The sequence below is a fragment of the Panthera onca genome, chromosome B1 (assembly GCF_046562875.1).
Source record: "Panthera onca isolate mPanOnc1 chromosome B1, mPanOnc1 haplotype 2, whole genome shotgun sequence".
NCBI lineage: Eukaryota > Metazoa > Chordata > Mammalia > Carnivora > Felidae > Panthera > Panthera onca.
Genome location: NC_138342.1, coordinates 99841428 through 99857953, shown reverse-complemented (window position 1 = coordinate 99857953; position 16526 = coordinate 99841428). Strand labels below are relative to the sequence as shown.

General features: G+C 36.5%; 2 long non-coding RNA genes and 1 other non-coding gene across 3 annotated transcripts in view; 2 read left to right on the top strand and 1 right to left on the bottom strand.

Moving 5' to 3' along the window:
• Window positions 1-16526, top strand: part of LOC144616145 (uncharacterized) — a 251109-nt gene that overhangs the window by 148403 nt on the left and 86180 nt on the right. The window lies entirely within an intron of this gene.
• On the bottom strand, window positions 279-409 carry LOC132693485 (small nucleolar RNA SNORA24). The gene has a single exon (XR_009616852.1). It is a non-coding gene; the product is annotated as a small nucleolar RNA SNORA24 (small nucleolar RNA).
• On the top strand, window positions 993-6690 carry LOC144616146 (uncharacterized). The gene is made up of 2 exons (XR_013555174.2): window positions 993-1250; window positions 5449-6690. It is a non-coding gene; the product is annotated as an uncharacterized LOC144616146 (long non-coding RNA).

Genomic DNA, 16526 nt, shown 5'->3' with positions numbered 1-16526 from the left:
AGTCACAGTGCTGAAATCTTAACAACTTCAGTTACTTTCTACTTAGTTGGCTATTTACTCTTTCAAATTACAAAGTAGCAGCAAATTGGGCCTATTCTGGCCTTCCCATTACTTAGCACTAAGGATTCCGGACTAACGACGAAATATGAATAAAAAGGAACATACCTTGTCATGTTTCCTGTCATCCATTGGAACGATTAGTTCAGCTTCCTAAAAACATTTAAGCAATAGTTAGATATGTGCCCAATAACCCGGCACCCTTCAGGTTTTCAAGTGATTAATGTTACTTGTGCAAGTCAGAATCTGATACCAATTAAATGGTGACAGCTTTGCCAATAAACAAGAATATGCTCTTCCATGGCTAGGAAGGGAGACTGCCACAGCTGACAGGTCCCAAAGATACATGGAGATTCACAATCCCAGAACTCCCAAGCAAGCACAACTACAGAGATTACTCACTTTCTGGATCTAAATGTGGCGGGTATCAGGATTCGGTGTTACTATTTATTTAACAGTGGCGGAGTAGCTTCAAGATGGCCACTTGACACCGACAGCGGAATTCGCGACCTTTGCCGGTCATCAGGTGCACCGATCCTTTGTCGGAGGGTCCGTGACCCGTGCGCGCTCGACTTTTGACTCAGCGCCAGGGTGGCACGTGGCCGCCGCGTGATCAAAAGAATACCTCAGGTTTTCGAACCTAGAGGTTTCCAAAGCTGTCGTAGACCGGCCACTACAAGATCCCTGAAACTCCTGCATCTTAACTAGGCCAAAAACTTCTGCCTCAATTATCACCTTAGTGCACAAAATACAACGTACCTCAACCTCGTAACCTAAGCCTGGCGCTTCCCGGATGTAAAAGGCCGAGCACTTCAGCGCACGCTTTCTTATAGAGCGGCTGACGCTATTCCGGGGAAGTGCCGCGAGGGGCGGGGCCCACACGAGTTTTCCCTCCGCTCTGCCCTTTCCAGCCCCTCCTCCGTTCCACCCCTTCCTGATGGCCCCTCCCTCCTTACACGGTTTGCTCCACCCTCTGGGCTGGGCGGCTCCCCGGGCCCTCGATTCTGACGCACGCGCCTACAGGGAGAGTCAGAAAGTTGTCGCGAGATGAGGAAATCCTGACGCTGGGTTTGTCTTCCTGACCCGGGAGGTGAAAAGTTTTTGTTTTCCGTTTCCATAAAGGACAGTTACTTAGAAGTTGCCATTGTTACCGAAACGCCAGGTTATATAGTCCTCTGCTTTTAAACCTTTAGGTAAATATACATGGAACTAACTGATTTTTTTGGTCCATTAATGATCTGGGACTTACGTTTTCCGCTGGCGTTGCTGTTCCTCAAGCGTAGTTGTCAGTGATTTGCGGTTTTTTAATTTTGTTTTGAGGTTTTTTTTGGCGGGGTCAGGGCCGGGGGGGGGGGGGTTGTTAAATCTCTTAAGAGTATTTACACTCATTACTGAAAACCTAGCCAAAAGACTAAACACAAGACTAAAAAAAGTAAAGGACGTTAGCCGGAAGAGTATGGGAGACCCACTTAACGAGTGTGTCTGAACATTTCCCGTGTTGCAGACTCACCCACAGTTTGCTGTACGTGTTTGGCCGCAGCTGGATTTCGTTGACTCTTAAAAGCAGATGTCTGCCTCTTACCTCCCTGCTGTACCTTTTGTTGAGGGTGCAATTATAGAAATAATAGAACTAACCCTTGTAAAGTGGAATTAAAAATATTTAGGAATACATTTAGTTCTAGTCAAGTGCTTATTAAATGCCATTAAATTTATTTTCTGTTTCCCCTCTGATATGAAACAAAAGGGAGGTTTTACTTAGTAGTGGACCATTGGGAAGGTATGTTGTGGCAATTGCTGCCAGGAAAAACGGTATCAAAATGTATTCCCCAGACTAAGTTGGGGAATAAAGTGCCACAGTAGGGATCTACAGAAGCTTCCTGAAATCCTTACATACTATTCTGGGAGAAATAGTTTAATTAGTAAGAGCAAACATTCAATTTATAGGAAATGAATTTTAATTAGAACTAAAGTTTCTGAGGCTCACCTTTCACCCTACATTTTTTTCACTTCATTTTACTTTACTCCATCTCACTAATGAACGAAAAGTACTATTCTGTAACAAGGCTTAAATACCAAATCACAGTGGAGAGTTTTGCTAAATTAGATTTCATTTAGAACCTGTAGCCATCTGTGTTACTTTGCAAATGCTGTCCTAAGAAAATGCCACCGATTGGGTGGTTTAAGCAACAGAAATTTATTTTCTCACAATTCTGGAGACAAACTCTGAGATCAGGGCACTCACCGGTTTGTTTTTAGACCTTCTGTGGCCTGTAGATGGCCCTCCTTTCCCAGTAACTTCACATCCTTTAACCTCTGTACCTGTCTGTATCCCAATCTCTTTGAAAAGGACACCAGTCATACTGGATTAGGGCCTGTGCTAATGACCGAATTTAACCTTACTTGTCACTTTAAAGATCCTATCTCCAAATCCTGTAATATTCTGAGATATTGGCTGTTAGGATTTTGACATATGAATTTTGGGTGACACAATCCAGCCCATATGACCATCCATTTATGGTAAGTTATAAAGACACACTGAAGATTTTTAAATATATATTTCCATTGGGCTAAGGTGTAGAAACACCTGAGACAGAGTGAAGAGTCTCTGCTCCCATATTTTAGGTTCTTTTCTCCATCTTAAATTTTTTCCCATCTATTTCCCATCTTTTTCTTCCTTTCTTTAAAATTGAGGTATAATTAACATTAGCTTCAGGTATACAACATAATGATTGGATATTTGTGTATGTTGCTAAATGATCACCACATTAAGTCTAATTAACCCCTATCCCCCATACATAGTGAATTAAGTTTTTTCTTGTGCTGAAGATTTTTAAGATTTACTGTCTTAGGGGAGCCTGGCTGGCTCATTTGGTGAAATGTGGGACTCTTGATCTCAGGGTTTTAAGTTCAAGCCCCATGTTGGTATAGAGATTACTTCAAAATATTAAAAGAAAAAAATATGTAGCAACTTTAAAATATGTAAAAGTATTATTGACTGTACTCACCATGCTGTACATTACATTCTCTTGACTTACTTATTTTATAACTAGTATTTTGTGTCTTTTGCCCCATTTTAGCTACCCCTTCAACCCACTGCCTCTGGCAAGCACCAATCTGTTTTCTGTATCAATTAACTTGGTGTTTTTTGTTTTTGTTTTTATATTCCATATATAAGTGAGATCATATAGTATTTGTCTTTTTCTGACTCATTTCGCTTAACGTGATGTCTTCAGGGTCCATCCATTATGTCGCAAATGGCAAGATGTCATTTGTTTTCATGGATGAGTAGTATTCCATTGTGTATGTACATCGACATCTTTATCCATTCATTCATTGATGAATACTTAAGTTGTTTCCATATCTTGGCTGAAAATAATGCTGTAATGAACATGGGGGTACTTACATCTTTTTGAATTAGTGTTTTTGTTTTCTTCAGATAAATACCCAGAAGTAGAACTGCCATATCATATGGTAATTCAATTTTTAGTTTTTTGACCAACCTCCATACTGTTTTCTACAGCGGATAGACCAATTTACATTCTCATTAACAGTGCACAAGGGTTTTCTTTTCTCCACATCCTTGCCAACACTTGTTATTTCTTATTTATTTGATACTAGACATTCTGACTGGCATGAGATGATATCTCATTGCGATTTTGATTAGCATTTCTCTGATGATTAGTGATGTTGAGTATCTTTTCATGTGTCTGTTGGCCATCTAGATGTCTTCATTGGAAAAATGTCTATTCACATACTCTGCCCATTTTTTAAATTGGGTTGTTTAGTGTTTTGCTGTTGAGTTGTATGAGTTCTTTATGTATTTTGGATATTGACCCATTATTAGAACATGATTTACAAATATTTTTCTCCTGTTGAGTAGTTTGACTTTCATTTTGTTGAAAATTTCCTTTGCTGTGAAGAAGCTTTTTAGTTTGATGTAGTTTGAGTTCATTTTTTGTGTATGGTGTAAGATAGTAGTCCAGTGTCATTCTTTTGCATGTGGCTGTCCAGTTTTCCCAGCACCATTTCTTGAAGAGTCTGTCCTCTCCCCATTGTATATTCTTGGCTCCTTTGTTGTAAATTAATTGACCATATATGCATGGGTTTATTTCTGGGCTCACTATTCTGTACCATTGATCAATGTGTCTGTTTTTATGCCAGTATCAAACTGTTTTAAGTATCATACAATATCATAACTTTGTGGGGCACCTGGGTGGCTCAGTCGGTTAGGCATCCGATTTTTTTTTTAAATTTTTTTTAACGTTTATTTATTATTTTTGAGACAGAGAGAGACAGAGCATGAACAGGGGAGGGGCAGAGAGAGAGGGAGACACAGAATCTGAAACAGGCTCCAGGCTCTGAGCTGTCGGCACAGAGCCCGACGCGGGGCTCGAACTCACGGACCGCGAGATCATGACCTGAGCCAAAGTCGGACGCTTAACCGACCGAGCCACCCAGGCGCCCCTGCATCCGATTTTTGATTTCAGCTCAAGTCATGATCTCAAGTTCATGAGATTGAGCCCCACGTTGGGGCTTGGGATTCTCTTTCTCTCTCTCTCTGCCCTTCCCTAGTTTGCTATCTCTCTTTCTGTCTCTCTCAAATAAACTCTAAAAACATAATTACTATCGCTTCATAATATAGTTATCAACCAGGAAGCACGATAGCTCCAGCTTTGTTTTTCTTTCTCTCTCTTTTTTTTAAAGTTTATTTATTTATTTTGAGAGTGAGTATGGGAGGGGCAGGGGGAGAGGGAGAGAGAGAGAGAATCCTAAGCAGGCTCCTCACTGTCAGCCCAGAGCCTGATCCACAAACTGAGATAATGACCTGAGTTGGACACTTAAGTGACTGAGCCACCTTGGTGCCCCTACATTCTTCTGTCTCAAGATTGCTTTGGCTGTTTGGGGTCTTTTGTCGTTTCATACAAATTTTAGTATTGTTTGCTTTATTTCTGTGAAAAATGCCATTGGAATTTGACAGAGGTTGTTTTGAATCTGTAGATTGCTTTGTATAGTATGGACATTTAAACAATATTCTTCCAGGTGATGAGCACAGAATATTTGTCCACTATTTATATAATGGAAAAATATTAATCTTCAATTTCTTTCATCATTGTTTTATAGTTTTCAGTATACAAGTTTTTCACCTTCCTCATTAAAATTTGTTTCTAAGTATTTTTTTATTCCAATTGTAAATGGAATTGTTTTCTTAATTTCTTTCTGATAGTTTATTATTAATGAATAGAAGTGCATTAGAGTTCATATAGTGGTTTTGTATCCTGCTACTTTACTGAAATTCATTCATTCTAACAGTTTTTGGTGGAGTCACTTGGTTTTCTATATGTAATATCGTGTCATATGCAAATAGTGACAGTTTTACTTTTTCCTTTACAGTTTGGATGCCTTTTATTTCTTTTTGTTACCTAATTGCTTTGGCTAACACTTCCAGTACTGTGTTGAATAAACGTGGTAAGAGCATCCTTTCTTGTTCCTGATCTTAGAGGAAGAGCTTTTACCTTTTTACCATTGAATATGATATTAGCTGTGGGCCTGTCATGTATGACCTTTACTATGTTGAAGTATGTTCCTTCTATACCTACTTCCCACTTTGTTCAGTTTGTAATCATAAATGAATGTTGAATTTGCATAAATCTTCATGTGTCAGAATACTACTCAGCTTTGAATGCTTTGCTTGAACATCACTTGTTATGTGAAATTTTTCATTACTCTAACTGAATTTGATTTCCCTTTTTGACATACTATAGTACTTGGATTTTTCATGTGGTATCTTTATTATATTATAAAATTCTTGTGAAGGGACTGCGTCACCTCTCATTTGAAGTGTCTATCAGAGTGACTCATATTAAAGAAACACTCAGTTGGATTATTGAATGCTTTGAGGCAGTTAATATATATTTTATAGGAGTTGAGAAAGTTTTGCATTTATCTTAAAAAGTGATTTTTCTCCAGGAGGTAGAGTTTGATCCCCCCACTCTCCCCCAACACCAAGATGAGTATTGGCTGTACTTAGTGACTTGCTTTCAAAGGGTGGGTAAGGAAAGAAGGGGAAAGTATAACTGTACAGTGGAGAAATATAGCAAACACTGCCTGGACGAAGTGATCAATAGTAACGTGAGCAAGAAGTCATATTGATAATGTGTACCTTGATAAGATGTAATGAAAACATTTCACCTCCTTTGTGTTATTCTTCTCCAAAGCCCTAACCCTAGTCAAACCATGAGAAAAAATATCAGACAAAATCAAGTTGATGGACAATCTACAAATTATATATCAGTATTTAATATTGTCATGATCTTGAAAAACAAGAAAAGTCTGTGAAACTGTCACACCAGAGGAGATGATACATGATGACTAAATGTGATACCCTGTCTGGGAACCTCAAGCAGAAAAAGGACATTAATGTCAAACTAGTGAAATCTGAATAAAGTGTGAAATTTAGTTAATAGTAATGTGCCAATGTTGGTTTCTTAGTTGTGACAGATGTATATGGTATTGTAAGATTGTTAACATCAATCGTAGAAATTGGATGGGGGATATGTGGGAACTCCCTGTACTATTTTTTCAACTTTTCTGTAAACCTAAAACTATTTTAAAATAAAGCTTAATAAAAAAGCAGTTATAAGTTTATAGTCTATTATTTTTGTTTTAAGACAAGTTGTGCTTTAGTGATGGTTTCTGTATACTCTTAGTGTGAAATTTGTGGCTGAGATGGCGATATTTCTAAATTTGTGGGAATTTGAGATCAAACCTAATGAATTCAGTGGCTGTTCAAGCCAAATCTTTGAGACTTAGAATACTAGGTAGAGATTATGTGGTAATAGATAGAATTAAAATTTTATTGTAAATAAAGGTTGGTTTAAGGATTTTAAAGGTAGAATGCAAAGTGAAGTTGTTAGAACTGATAAAATGATGGCTGGACAATACTTAATTCTGCATTTGATATACTAACTGGAACAGTTCATTATAGGATATTCATTCTTCAACTATGCTACTTCTCCCTACTCTATTTCCTTTTTCCTTTTGTGGTTTTAATGTAGAAACTACAGTGATCATCAGAGAAGCAAAATTAACACAACAGCACAGCTCTCATGAATGTTGAAATAAGTGGGAGAAAATATCAGGAAATGGCCTGTGGGCTTATTTACATTTTAAGATACTTAGGGTACCTAAACTTGCAGTTGGTATGTACTAGCAGCGTGATAGTGCTGGTAAGAAAATTAAAATACAAGTATAGTGTCTAGAAGAGAGCAGATGAGAGTTCTCCCTTATCTCTGCTGGAATATTCTTTTTGGTTCTGAACACTTTGCTCAGTTGTTAAACATTTACAAGACTCTGTCCAATGTTTATTGAGTATATGTGACCCTTGCCTCAAAACTCCAATGGAATTGAATAACTTACAATCAATGATGTCACACTTTTTCCAGACTATTCAAAGCTCAAAGCCTAGGAGTCAGCTTTGATTTCTCCCTATCCTCCATTTTCAGTTTTTAGTGTATTTCTGTATTAGTCAATGTACTTTTTATCTATTGTTATGTTTCAAATTAGCCTAAGCATAGTGGATTAAAACAATAAGCATTTATTATCTCACATAATTTCTGTGAATCAGGAGTCCAAGTACAGCCTAACTGTCTCAGTGTATCTCACTCATGAGGTTGTAATCAGGATATAGACTGAGACTGCAGGATCCTCTTCCAGGGTTGCTCAGTTACAAGCTTAGCAAGTTAAGGCTAATTGTTGGTAGGAGGCCTCAATTCCCCAGCATGTGGATCTCCACTGGGCTGCTGGAGTGTCCTCATGAGATGGCGGCTGGCTTCTCCCAAAGTAAGTGATCAGGAGAGGAAGTACCAATGATGTTATGACCTAGTCTGAGAAGTTACTCGCTATCACTTGTTAGAAGCAAGTTATTAATTCCAGCTCACACAAAAAGGGAGAGAAATTAAACTCTATCTCTTGAGGGAATATAAAAATTTGTTGACTCAAGTTCAAGCTGCCTCAGTAAGAATGGGTGAGGTTGTGTTGGTGTTACAAACAGTCCAAAATCTTTGTTGCTTAAAACAACAAGTGTTTGTTTCTTGTCATATTCTTTTCCATTTTAGTGACTTAGACTAATGAGGCCTTTACCATTTGTGATGTTTCTAGGCAACAGGAAGGGAGATGAGAAGGTAGAGAATCACATACTTGCTTTTAAAGGCTTCCATTCTGAAGTGACAATCCTCACATTGCTTCATATCCCATGGACAAAAGCAAGTTGCATGGCTATACCAAACTTCAAAAGGGTGGGGATATGGAACCCTACTATGTGCTTCTAAGGATAAGAATCAGAAATATTAGTAAACAGCATTAGTGATTTCTGCAGTTGCCGTGTTATAACCTTTTTGTCAATTATTTTAAGATCAACTTTTCCTTTCCTTTTCTCTATTGTCATACTACTAATCTAGGACAACATGTCTGAATTGGCTCCCTACTTTTCTAATTTCCCATTTCCACTCAACAGGATATTTTTGAAATATTAAATTTCCTGAAATACTATTTTCTCCTTGTTTGTCACTTGCTACAGAAACTGTAATGGCTTCTCCACTGATTATCATCAGGTCAAGTTTCTAATCTCTGGACATATTGCAATGTATGGTACACTTACCATGCTCATTCCTAGTTTCATTCATTCTATTTCATAGCATAGACTATATTTCCCATTTTTTCTACCCATCCATTAAGACACATCTCAGTTCTTAATTATTTTTTACATGAATCTTTATCCAAAATATTAGTGAATATTGGTCTCTTCCCTTTATTGCCTTTGTTTTTAAAAATTGTTCATCAATAAATATTTAATGTGCCTGCTATATGGTTTTCTACTATACACTGGGCCCTGTTCTTAGTGCTGGGGCAAGAGCAGTAAACAAAACAGACAAAATTTCTTATGCATGGAGTTTATATTTTTGTGGTACAAGACATGTAAATAAGAGTATTAGAGTTATATCAGAGGAGCAGAACTACTAGGATATAGATATTTATATATCGAGTGTAAGGTAAATCACAGCTGTCAAGTGGAGGAAGCAAGGTAAACTGGCAATTGCAAGAATGAACTGAAATCCATGAGAATGGAGTGGAATCTGCATTGATTTCTCCCTGGTTCCAAGGGTTCAACTTTGATGATGGAGTTGATCTGCAGGAGGAGTTGGTCTTTTGTTACAGACCTGAGTTGCTGACATTGAAATAGAGGATCCTGCAAGGGTTAAAGAAGATACAGACCTGGCTTCTGCCCCAACCTACAAAATGAGCTAGCAGATAAGTGACAACTTACATAATTAGCAATATTGCCTTATGCCCTATACTGACCTTCCAAGTGTGAAATTATATGATGGCTGTTTCACCTCCATCTACTATGCAAAATGTCTCTGTGGCCCATGCTAACCTGGAACTTTTCAGGAAAAGAAATGGAAATGTAGTACTGGCTTAGCTAAGTTGACAAAATAGAACCACAATAAGTAACTTATATGAAAATTTAAAGTCAGTGAGTGCTATGGAGAAAAATGAAGGGGATGAGAAATGTTTGCAGTGAGGATAGAAATAATTAAAAAAAAAAAAGTGTTCAGGGTAGATCTCCTTGAGAAGGTGACACTGGGTCAAAGACTTGAAGGTGAGGGAATGAAACATGCTAATATCTGGAAGAAGAATATTCTAAGTATTAGATGCTCCCTAAGTGGCACCATACCTGGTGTGGTAGACAGCCTTTTATAAGAGTCCCAATGATCCCCACCTCATGTTACTCCCTGCTTTATGTAATTTCCTTCCTTTGCATGGCAAAGTGATATGTCACTTCTGAGATTAGGTTATAAAAGACTGACTTGTTTCTTGCTCCCATTCCTTCTCTTGTCTTTTTGGATTGCTTGCTCTGATGAAGTAAGCTGGTATATTGGAGAGGCCTATGTGGCAAGGAACAGAGAGTGGTCTCTGGCCAACATCCAGTAAGGAACTGTGGCTATAAGACCAATAGCCCCTGAGGACCTGAATCCTGTCAACAACCACATAAGTGAGATTGGAAGTGGATCTTTAACCAGTTGAGCCTTAAGATGACCACAGTCCTAGATGCTGATTGTAGTCTGTGAGACACTGAAGTAGAGAATCCAGCTAAACCAGACAATATTGTTTTAAATCAGTACATTTAGGAATAGTTTGTTATTTAGCAACTGATAACTCATATACATGGCATGTTCAAGGAACAAAAATGAGACCAGTTTGGGGTGGGATAAGCAAGCAGCAAGTAAAGTTAAAGAGACAATAGGATTTCTAGATCTTTATGAGTCATTAAATGATTTTTAGTTTTTGTCTTTTTGTTTGTTTGTTTTGAGTGAACTTGGTAGCTGTTGGAGAGTACTGAGTAGAGGAGTGACATTATCTGACAGGATTTATACGTTTTTTTTCTCAAAGCTCTATTGAGAAGACATACAGGGGATAGGGTTTGAGCAGGGAAACCAGTTAGGCTAGTGTAATAATGCAGATGAGAGAATGGTGATGAGAGAGAGGGATCCCAGTAGAGGAAATAAATGATTAAATTCTGGATATATTTTTATGATAGAGCTGACAGAATCTGATAATTGAATATAGGTTGTAAGAGAAATGGATACAGAATATGAAAAAAAATAGCTCAAAGGGTTTTTGATTATTTCTTGTGATGGGGATGACTGCAGGAGTAGGTTTTGGGGAAGGAGTACTTAGGAGCACAGTTTTGTACATGTAAAGTTTGAGATATGTTTTAGACATCTAAGTAGAATTTTTGAGTAGAGAGTTAAATATATGAGTATGGAGTTCTGGGGAGAGATCTGGTCTGGGAGCTCTCAAAGTGTGGAAGCCACTTAAAGCCACGAGATTGAATGCTAATAACAAAGAACAAAGGATAGATAGAAAAAGGGATCAAAGACTGAGCTCTTGTGCATTCTCAACATCTATCTACCAGGAAACGTAGCAGGAACCAGTAAAGGAGACTGAGAAGTGAGGAACAGAGGAAAGCCATTGGAGAGTGGTATCCTGAATGTCAAGAAGAAAGTTTTTCAAATAAAAGGTTGTTCATGGTACAAGTAAGATGGAAGTTGAGAAATGACAGTTGGATATAGCAATATGGAGGTCATTTGAGACCTTGTTGAGGACAGCTTCACAGAGAATGGGAGAATTGAAGACCATAAATTTGTGGAGTTATGCTAGAAAGGAGAAGAAAAATGGGACAGTATCTGGAGAGGGATGTGGGACCAAGAGTGGATTATTTTTCTTCAGGAGATACCACAATCCCAGATTTCAAGGTGTCCTACAAAGCTATAGTAATCAAAATAGTATGGTACTGGCATTAAAATAGACACATAGATCAATAGAAAAACAGTCCAGAAATCATCCCACACTTATATGGTCAATTAATCTTAGACAAAGGAAGCAAGATATACAATGGGAGAAAGACACTCTCTTCAACAGACAGTGCTGGGAATACTGGGCCACTTTCTTACACTATACACAAAAATAAATTCAAAATGGATTAAAGACCTAAATGTGAGACCTGAAACCATAAAACTCTTAGAAGAAAACACGGACAGTAATTTCTTTGATACTGGCCATAGAAACATTTTTCTAAATGTGTCTCCTCAGGCAAGATAAAAGCATAATTAAACTGTTGGGACTACAACAAAATAAAAACCTTCTACACAGTGAAGGAAATTATCAACAAAACAAAAAGACAACATACTGAACAGGAAAGGATCTTTGAAAATGATATATCTGATAAGAGGTTAATATCCAAAATATGTCAGGAACTTATACAACTCAACACCAAAAAATAATCTCATTAAAAATAGGCAGAAGACATGAATAGACATTTGTCCAAAGAAGACCTACAGATGGCCAACAGTAATGAAAAGATGCTAACCATCACTCATCATCAGAGAAATGCAAATTAAAACCACAATGGTATATCACCACACACCTGTCAGAATGGCCAAAATAAAAATGCAGGAAATAACAAGTGTTGGCAAGGATGTGGAGAAAAAGGAACACTCATGCACTGTTGGTGGGAAGGCTAATTGGTGCAGCCACTGCAGAAAACAGTATGGAAGTTCCTCAAAAAATTGAACATAGAATTACCAGATGATCCTGTAATTCTAATACTGGGCATTAACTCAAAGAAAATAAAAACACTAATTCAAAGAGATAATATGCACCCCTATATTTATTGCAGCATTATTTACAATAGATACGTGTATATATATACACATACACACACATATACATGCATACATACGTACATATATACATACATATAATGGAGTATTACCCAGTCATAAAGAAGAATGAAACCTTGCCATTTTCGACAATATGGATGGATCTGGAGTGTGTAATGCTAAGTGAAGTAAGTCAAATACCATATGATTTTACTCATATGCTGAATTTAAGAAAATAAGCAAACAAACAAAAAAGAGACAAACAGTAAAACAGACTCAAATACGGAGAGCAAACTGGTGTTTGCCAGAGGGGAGGTTGGGGTTGGGTGGGTGAAATAAATAAAGGGGATAAGTGTACACTTATCTTGATAAGCACTGAGAAATGTGTAGAATTGTTTAATCATTATATTTTACACCTGAAACTAATATAACATTGTATGTTAATTATACTTGAATTTTTTAAAAATGGAAAAAAAAATGTATTATTTTTTAAGCATGGGAGAGTATAAAGCATGTTTATATTCTAATGGGGAAAGATTCAGTAGAAATGGAAAATTGATGACGCAAGAGAGATTTGACGAATTTCTTGTGTAATTGCTTGTGGTATCTTGTGCACAAAGTATGAGTGAGCCTAAGATGGTAATCTATGGAAACAGAAGTGTATGGATATAGATGCTAGTAGGTGAGTGATGTGTTGTGAACTTTTGAATATTCTTTTTTATTAATTTCTTCTCTTTTCTCCCCACAGTAATAGCAAACTCATCAACTGAGAAGTTGGGGGAGGGAGTGTTGTATATTTTAGGAGAGAGGAGAATATAGTTAGGTGACAATGTGAATAGACTAGGAAATGTAGTAGGATTCCTGGGACATATAGGGACCCACTAAGGTTCTTATAATTAATTTAAGTTCACTTAAATTAAAATATCAGCATGATTGTGTATTTTCTCCACACCAAGCTCAGCTACATAGGTATAGGTGTAAAGCTGACAAAGAACTGGAACTAACTGACTTTGCCAGGAAAGTAAACAAAGTGAGTGGTGGGAAAGGGAATGTATGCAGGGAGTCGTTGTATTGATTTGCCATGGAATTTAAACTAGTTAAGGAGGGATGATAACACATTAGAATAGTGAGGGACACTGAAAATATGAGTAGGATTAATGAATTTTGAGCAGATAGTGGGTCAAAGTAATTTTGGAACTTGGGTACTAGAGTAATGACTCCATGAAACATCTATAATGTATAAATTTTTGGGGAAGTTTAGCAAGCAACATACTGAGCCCTTTATTGTTTAGCATGACAAATATTGGAGTTGCCCAGTTGTTCTGTGATCTTAAACTGGCTTTCATCACTTCAAGAGTGATTGCTTGACTTGGTTGTAGAAATGCACATGTCAGTGAGATGTTGCACTCATACTTCATTAAATATTTAACATCTCAAAAGCTCTACTTTTTCTTTCTTCCATTCTCGGATGGCTTGTGATCCTTGATCTTTGGTTTAATCTGTTTATTAATGAGGCTTTTTTTGGAGGGCTTTCATGCCTTTGTGCAAAAGATGATTATATAATACTTAATACAGCAATATAGTGCATTAAAATGGAAGGTCTTATTACTGTTATAGAGTATTTATAAACTATATTTGTAAAATATATAATTCTTTTATACTACACATACAGAAATTTGACATTTTAAAATTTATTTTGAGACGGGGGGCGGGGAGGAGTAAGGGGCAAAGAGGGAGAGAGAGAATCCCAAGCAGGTTCCACACTCAGTGTGGAGCCCAACACGGGGCTCGATGACCATGAGCCATGACCATGAGATCATGACCTGAGCTGAAATCAAGAGTCTGGTGCTTAACTGACTGAGCCACCCAGGCACCCCAGCAATTTGAAAATTTAATAATTACTTGCTAAAATCCTATTTTTCTTTATATTCTCCTATAATACACTTTATACATGTTTCATGACATCAAACATTTGCTATAGTATTCAGACCCCCATTTTTTTGATCCATCATCCATAATAATTATAAATGTCTGTATTAGTGAAAAGATAAATAAATAAGCTTATGTTCACTAAATAAGGTTATGTTCCTTAAACCTAATGGAGTGAAAATTATAAGCAACCAATTTTTATAAGGTGCCACTAGGTGGCTCTATAACCCTATTATTTAGGTCTGTTTAAACCCTATAAGGTTTTAACTTAAACACATTCATGTATTATTGTGCATGAATATATAAATGAATGTGTAGATAATAACATGAAAATGTCATCATAATAATGAGTCTACCAAGCTACCCTCTGGACTCCAGAAATAAACCTTAGTTTCTACTAGAAAGGAACAGCTTTCCCCCAGATGCAGATTCTAAGAATATGATTGAAAACCACAGAGCTTTTTTAATATTTGAACTTGATGTATAAGTTTTTAAAAATATTGGATCAATCAAGTGAAGATTTAATTCATTTCCTATTGTCTAAAGTATTTAAGTTGATATATGTTTTAATCTGAAGTGTATCAAAGTAGACAATGATTTTGTTGAATAAAATATTTTTGCCCAATCTACTAGAGGACAAGGATATAATCATATTCATCTTACCTACGGCAGTACTTGGTTCATGGTTCATGCTCAATAAATGTTTGTTGAATGAGGAAGTTGGCATGATAAAAGTGAAAAAAAATTCTGGGAAATTATACACAACGTTCAAAAGGAAAAATGAATTGTAAGTTAGTATATTTAAGCAAAAATAACAAGTGGTTTTTGGCCCTGGGCACATCTTACCTCTGTCTTTGCCAAATATTTTAAATTGAGTTGTTATTTTTTTTCTTATGCGGGGATATATTTTAAATTTTATAATGGAAATCATTTCACAGAGAAAATTTTATGACAAAGTTTGAAAATGATCTTTATAGGTAAATATTTATAATTGGAATGGATCTCCATTATCTTTATAATCTTAGTATTAGAAGTTTATATTCTTCATGAGATAGGATTATATTGGAAAAATTTCAGTTTGGGCTGAATCTAGAAAAAATTTTAACATTGCTTTTTAAAAATAAAATCCTAAAACTCTGAAACATAATACAAGAAATTGAAGATGACACAAACAAATTAAAATAAAAAGATATTCTATGCTTGTGGAATGGGAGAAACTATATTATTAAAATGTACTTTCAACCCAAAGCAATCTACAGATTTAATGCAACCCCTATCAAAATACCACAGCATTTTCCCAAGAACTAGAACAAATAATCCTAAAATTTGTATGGAACCACACAAGACCTAAAATAGCCAAAGCACTGTCAAAAAAGAGGAACAAAATTGAAGGTATCAAAATCCCAGATTTCAACCTATACTACAAAGCTGTGGTAACCAAAACAGTATGGTATGGCAATAAATAAATAAATAAATAAATATTAAAAAAAAAAATAGACACCTAGATCAATGGAACAGAATAAAGAGTCCAGAAATAAACCTATGCTTTTATGGGCCAATTAATCTATGACAAAGGCAAGAAAATGCAACAGGAAAAAGGCAGTCTTTTCAATAAACGGTATTGGGAAAACTGAACAGCTACATGCAAAAGAATGAAACTAGACCACTTTCTTACACCATCCACAAAAATAAACTAAAAAATGGGTAAGAGACCTAAATGTGAGACTTGAAACCATAAAACGCCTAGAAGAAAACATAGACAATAGTAATTTCTTTGGCATTGACCATAGAAATACTTTTCTAGATATGTCTCCTCAGACAAGGGAAACAAAAGCAAAATTAAACTATTGGGACTACACAAAAATAAAAGCTTTTGCACAGTGAAGGAAACCATCAACAAAACAAAAAGCAACCTACAGAATGGGAAAAGATAATTGCAAAAGATATATCCAATAAGGAGTAAATATTCAAAATAGGTCAGGAACTTATACAACTCAACACCAAAAAATAATCTCATTAAAAATGGGCAGAGGACATGAATAGACATTTGTCCAAGAAGTCCTACAGATGGCCGATAGACACATGAAAAGGTGCTCAACATCACTCATCATCAGAAAAATACAAATTAAAGCCACAATGATATCACCTCACATCTGTCAGAATGGCTAAAATAATAATTGAGTGTAGTGTGACTGGCTCAGAGTCCACATTCTTTTTTTCTTTTTTCTTTTTTTAACGTTTTATTTATTTTGGAGAGAGAGAGAGAGAGACAGAGTACGAGCAGGGGAGGGGCAGACAGAGAGGGAGACAAAGAATCCA